The 6,504-nt window shown below is 41.5% G+C and overlaps 1 long non-coding RNA gene across 1 annotated transcript; it reads right to left on the reverse strand.

The window, feature by feature from the left end:
* Positions 1-285: 285 nt before the first annotated feature.
* On the reverse strand, positions 286-2,134 carry LOC135782875 (uncharacterized). The gene is made up of 3 exons (XR_010545526.2): positions 810-2,134; positions 655-720; positions 286-580 (listed from the first exon to the last, which is right to left on the reverse strand). It is a non-coding gene; the product is annotated as an uncharacterized lncRNA (long non-coding RNA).
* Positions 2,135-6,504: the final 4,370 nt, after the last annotated feature.

The following is a 6,504-nucleotide window of genomic DNA, read 5'->3' on the forward strand; positions in this document are numbered from 1 at the left end:
TACAAACAAATGTTTTAATCGTAGCATTGTTCATGATTTGTCTAAATCTAAAATAAACATTTTACTTTTTTGACACCGTAATGGGGGATTGTTTTACCAACATTGAGTTTTAGAAATCTTTAATCGCTTTACAACACGCACCCCTGTGAAAGAATGCAGGTCTTGTGCGAAAGGAGGTAGTAAGGGTGATATCTGACATCAAATGCCTAAACACAAGCTGTCACACGAGCCGTCATTAAACATAACAGCATACGCTTGACATAAAACACACACAGTCAATTGATCTAAAATCTAATATAAAAATTTATTTATGTCAGAGCAGACAATATAAGACTCATTGTATAATATACACATTTTCACACATGTTTTAAGAAGCCTTTAATTAAAAATAAACCCTAAAATGCGGTGAAAACGTCTTAAACAAGCTCTGTGGACAAATCAAACTAGGTATCCAGTATCCGAAATGTTTTAAATCCAATTTGCCACAAAATGTTTAAAATGTCCCCAGACAAATCCAAAAAGTCTCTGATTTTAATCTTTTTTAAAGATACGTCCAAAGCGTTGTGGTCTGTATCCTAACCTGTAAACAGATAAAAACAAGTTATTAGGACAAATATCTAAATAAAACAATTTTCTTATGCAAGATAAACGTACCGTGGAGATCCGCTATATATTTTGCAATAGTACACACAACGTTCGCTTTGCCTCTGATATCCAAACCTTTAAAACAGATAACACATGTTATTAGAAAATATTAAACCAAACCAGTTTGTTTAAATCTATTGTAACAGGATTAAATAAAAACACACCGGACAACACGAGCCAGTCGGCGTCTCTTTTGTTCCAAGATTTCCGTGTTACGCTGCGGGAGGTTCTAGTCTCGGTCTGACTTTTTTGTTCAGGCCACTCTTCTCCGCGATTTACCAGGAATAGTTAATACCAGTTTAGACAATTTCGCTGCAATACCAGAGATCGAATTTTTAGTTTTTAAATAAATCATACAAAATACTGGAACGAACACAGCGAAACACATACATACCAATAGACTTGAGTATAACAGCTCTGCTCCATCCAAACTGATTCCGGGAGATCTCTTGTCGCTCCCCAATAAAGGTTCGGTCATAAACTTTCAAAGATTACATCACACGACCCCCACACAAACACACACTGACATAATATCAGCATCAGAAAACTTTGTGTCTGAACAGAAAATAGACTAGTTCGATAGAAAATATCGGCTTTAAGTTTAACCAGTTACAACTAAAATATTTTATTCTTGCGTGACTTTAAAGAAGTCTCTTTACAAAACAAACGTATTATCAAGTTGTATTTATAAGACACACGCAGTCAATTCCCCTAAACCTAAAAAATACTTTATTTTTGTCAGAGCAGACAATATAAGACTCTTTGTATAATATACACATATTCACACATGTTTTAAGAAGCCTTTAATTAAAAATAAAACCCCAAAATGGGGTGAATACGTCTTAAAAACATTTAAAAGATTATTAACGTCATATATAAGTTTCTCTGTCACCATCTGTGCACGTATACACATGTCTTAATCAGAGACTTGGTTAAAGATTCCACTAAATCTAAAATAAAATCCTATTTTGCCATAGTGGACAGAATTACATTTATTAACATTATTTTAAAATGGCAGATATGAACACTCACCCGGCGCTTTGTCAGGCACCGCCGGATCTTTAATACGCGTGAAACTATAGTGCAGGTTATGAAAAGATTCACGGAATTCCTGAACCGTTTAAAAATTTATTTAGTTTAGACTATCGTCTAAAGAATGTAGTATTGACGGCTCCGAAGGTAATGGCTCAGGTCATTGCTTAAACTATACCCGTATACAGAATATTTAATTAAATAACTTGTGATGTTACAATCAAAAGTTTTAATCAGAGACATGGTTAAAGATTCCCCTAAATCTAAAATAAATTCCTATTTTGCCATAGTGGACAGAATTACATTTATTAACTTTATTTTAAATGACAGATATGAACAATCACCCGACGCTTTGTCAGACACCGCCGGATCTTTAATACGCGTGAAACTGTAGACCAGGTCATGAAAAGATTCCCGGACTTCGTGAACCGTTTTAAAATTTTATTTAGTTCAGACTTTGTGTCTGATCAGAAACTATAGCTCGATAGAAAACATCGGCTTTAAGCGTAGCCTGGTACATCTAATATATATATATATATATATGATTAGTGATTGCCTTTAAATAAACTTATGCTGTTGCAAAACTTTAGATTCAACAACACACCCGCGGTGTGAAAGTCAGTATTGAGAAGCGCACGGGGCGATCAAAGGTGGGAGGATGGTTGAGATCTGACATCAAATGTCAATAAACAGTAAATGTCGAAACACGAGCCGTCATTAAACATGACACCATACGCTTAACATAAAACACACTCAGGAAAAACAATCACTCTAAATGACCGGCAATAAAACCATTAAATACTTTCTGTCTAAAGTTGACAACTTGTACAGATTTTGATTGATGGTCCCGCCCCCCTGTCAAAGGGTCATAAAAACGACCTGTCAGACAGCAACTGTCACCGGGTGGGGGAGGGGGTCATAAAAGTTTGACGAATGCCGTACCACTATAACTACTACTGATTTATGATGTCATTTACACATTTTGATATACTGATTTATGATGCTGTAAAAACATTGTGATATACTGATTTAAAGGTGCTGTAAACACGTTTTGATATATTTTTAGTAACTCATGTTAAAGGTGTTCTAGTAATATGACGTTATAACTTACCAGCTGATATTTTTTCTAATTGTGTAATAGAGACATTGTCACACAAAAGGGAAATGACATGTTTAAGTGTGATGCTGAGTAATTGTTTTATACTGTTCATGGTAAATACATTACAACATTGGACGTGACTGAAGCTGCATCGTGTCCGTGTCATATTTTCTATTTCCTCTTATACAGAGGCGTAACATTTGGAGGCTCCGCTGGGATTGGTGTGCAGCGTGGTTCGCCGTCTCCAACAGATGTCCCAAGCCGTCACACATCCCTTTTAAACAACCCAGAGCATCAAAAAGCAGCTGGTGAATCAGCGACAGTGGTATTCCGATCGTCTTGGGCAGCTTGCATGTAATCTGAGGTATTTCTGCATACCTGGAGAGCTGCTATTACTACCTAAAGATTGAAAGGTACCACTTCATTGCTAACACACACACACTCAGCTGGAGAGATGGAGTCGACAGGGTTAGAGGAGTTACAGCTTGAGGTTATAAGGGCACTGTGTCTGTTACCCTGAGAAAGTTTGGTGGAGCTGTGTGACTACCTAATCATTGCCGGAGCAGAGTTTGAACATGTTACCAACAAGGGCCGAACTGCTCTCATCACACTAATTTCAAACCACATACAGAGAGAAGAGCTAGACGAGCTTGAGGATAAAGGTATGGCTGACTTACTCTATCTTCAAGACAAAATTTCTGAGCTCCAGATAGCTGATAAAGCTGAAACACCAAAGCAAGTCGGCGAGCAACAGAATGTGGAGGAGGAAAAGATATTGGAGGGAATTAAAGCCCTGCAGCTTCAACTAGCAAGCACACAGAAACAAAATGAAAACCTTAAGCCAGAAACAAAAGGAATTAAAAGCATTACCCCAACCAGACAAGTACCACAGAGTGTAGCCCATAGTCCTGCACCTCACCCATGGCAAAAGGACTTTAAGATAGCTGGTCAAATCGGTGAGCCCGGTCAGAAAGATAAGCTGACTTTTTCAAGTTTAGCACGTCAAATTGAACATGGCTTAAGCAAAGGGTTTCCAGAACTGGAGATAGTAGATGCAGTGATAAGGGCGATATCTCCAGGCATGCAACTTCGCAGCTATTTAGAAGGCAAAACCAACCTGACCTTACCCACATTGCGGCGAATACTGCGATGTCATTATCAAGAGAAAAGTGCAACCGACCTTTATAAGCAGTTAACCTCAGAGGTGCAGGGCATCAAAGAAACTCCACAGAACTTCTTTATTCGCACCTTCGACCTGAGACAAAAAATCTTGTTCGCTTCGCAGGAATCTGAGTCAGGTCTCCAATATGACCCTGGTTTAGTGCAGAAGATGTTTCTTCACACAGTGTTGACTGGCCTGCAGAATGACAATATCAGGCGGGATCTTCAGCCTTATTTGGAGCAACCTGACATCTCTGATGAACTGTTGCTTGAGCGAGTGAATACAGCATGTGCTTATGAGACCGAGAGGCAGAACAAGAAAAAATTGTCAGGACAGCAAAAACCTGTTACCATCCATTCAGTCCAGTCCAGCGATGCTCCGGTTGAGAAGAATGAAAATCCACCAACCCAACAAAAGTCTAAAGTTTCCCCGGCTGTTCTTTCCCAGCTTGAGGAAATTAAAGCTGAAATGGCTCTGTTAAAAGATCTTTAAGCTGAAGTCTCTCACATTAGGGAATCCATGCACCAGCCCCAGCACATGCCTAGACAACCACCCCCAGCAGGGGGGGCCGATGGTGCATCAGGACCATTTTCAGGTCAGCAAGTGCAGGGCCCGGCACAGGGATACTGGTATACTGCGGACCCCAGACGTCGAGAGGGAACTGCTCAGTATCAGCAAAGGTTCGCCCCACAGCCCAGCTTCCCCTCATCAGATCGTGGCCAAAGGAGAAAATGTTTTAGTTGTCAACAAAGTGGAGTCGAAGATTATTGCACACACTGTTACAGGTGTGGCAGTAGCGAGCACTTTCTGGCGGGTTGTCGAGCAAGGGGACGGAGACAGTTTGGAGATGAGCCTTTAAATGGGGGAAGGTCACTCGCACGGGACAGGGAGTGACCAGTAATACAGCGATGTCCCAGCAATGTGTGGATTCGAGACATGGGGGTGAAGAACTCATTCTAAAGCAAGGTGCATCCTGTAAGAAAATGCAATACTGTTCTACGCCATGTCAAGTCGATACTGGGACAGCACACAAAAGAGAATGTCAAGCACTCTCATGTATGACTACAAACACCACTCCAGAAAGTGAAAGAAAGGCTAAAAGGGCGCCATTGGTAGGGGGAAAGCACATGGTTGATTGCTTTATCCAAGGCCAACGTGTTCAGGCTTTGTGGGACTCAGGCTCCCAAGTGACCATAATTGATGAGCTATGGAAAGAAACATACCTGCCAGATGCAAGATTAAGAGACATAATAGAAATTCTGGATATAACACAGACTTTTGACATACAGGCAGCAAATGGGGAGAGCATGCCATACACAGGTTGGGTCGAGGTAACTTTTAGATTAGCTTCAGGGGCTGCATCCAACACAGAAGTTATTGTTCCCACACTGGTATTGAAGGGTGGAAAGCTTGTTCAACCCATCATTGGATCTAATGTGATCAAGATCATCATCGACAGTGAACTGAAACAGTTAAACACTACTGACAGGGAAGGGTTAAGTAGAACAGTAAGGGCAGCCTTTCCTGAGCAAGCAGCGGCTTTTGTAGAGCAGGTAACTGCCGTTGTAGAGCAGGTTAGCACCACACCAGTGGATGAGTATATAGTCAAGACAAAAAGGGAGAGGATTAACATACCAAAACACACATCAGTCAGAGTTGAGTGTCATGTAAATATGGATTCCCCACATGAAGACAACATACTTCTCTTCGAGCCAGATGTAAACCCCCGCTGGACAGAGGGACTCGAACTATGTGACATGCTTGTGAAAGTAGATAAGGGCAGCAAAAAACCCTCTATTACTTTAAGTGTGCAGAATATTACTGATCATGACATGATGTTAGCAGGGAAAACTGTAATGGGGACTGTCCAGCAGGTCCAAGCAGCCTACCCTGCCTCTATACTAGAGGGGCCCCGCCCTCCACCTTCAGCTACCACAAATCACATCAGAACTGATAACACTCAGACTACAGGCAATGTTTGGGATCCACCTGTGGACCTGGACCACCTCAGTGAGTCAGAACGTGAGGTAGTGAGTAAGATGTTACAAGAGGAATGTGCTTCCTTTTCAAGAACTGAGGATGATATTGGTTGTATAGAAAAACTTCAACTCAGCATCTCCCTGAAAGACACTGAACCTGTCGCAAAAGCATATCTCTCTGTGCCTAAGCCACTTTACCGGGAAATGAAGGACTACTTGAATGACCTCATCGCTCAGGGTTGGGTGGAGAAGTCTAACTCGCCATACGCATCACCAGTCGTGTGTGTTCGGAAAAAGGATGGGAGTCTCCGACTGTGTATAGACTTTCGTGAAGTGAACAAAAAGACCCTCCCTGACCGCCAGCCCCTCCCCAGAGTACAAGACATAATGGATGGCCTAGGAGGAAATTCGTGGTTCTCCCTTTTGGACCAAGGCAAAGCATACCATCAGGGCTTTATGGCGAAGGAGAGCAGACCCATAACCGCTTTTGTCACACCATGGGGTCTTTATGAATGGATCAGGATCCCCTTTGGGCTAATGAATGCTCCAGCTGCCTTTCAGCGCTGTATGGAAGAATGCTTGGAGGG

This window comes from Paramisgurnus dabryanus, chromosome 15 (genome assembly GCF_030506205.2).
Source record: "Paramisgurnus dabryanus chromosome 15, PD_genome_1.1, whole genome shotgun sequence".
Lineage (NCBI taxonomy): Eukaryota > Metazoa > Chordata > Actinopteri > Cypriniformes > Cobitidae > Paramisgurnus > Paramisgurnus dabryanus.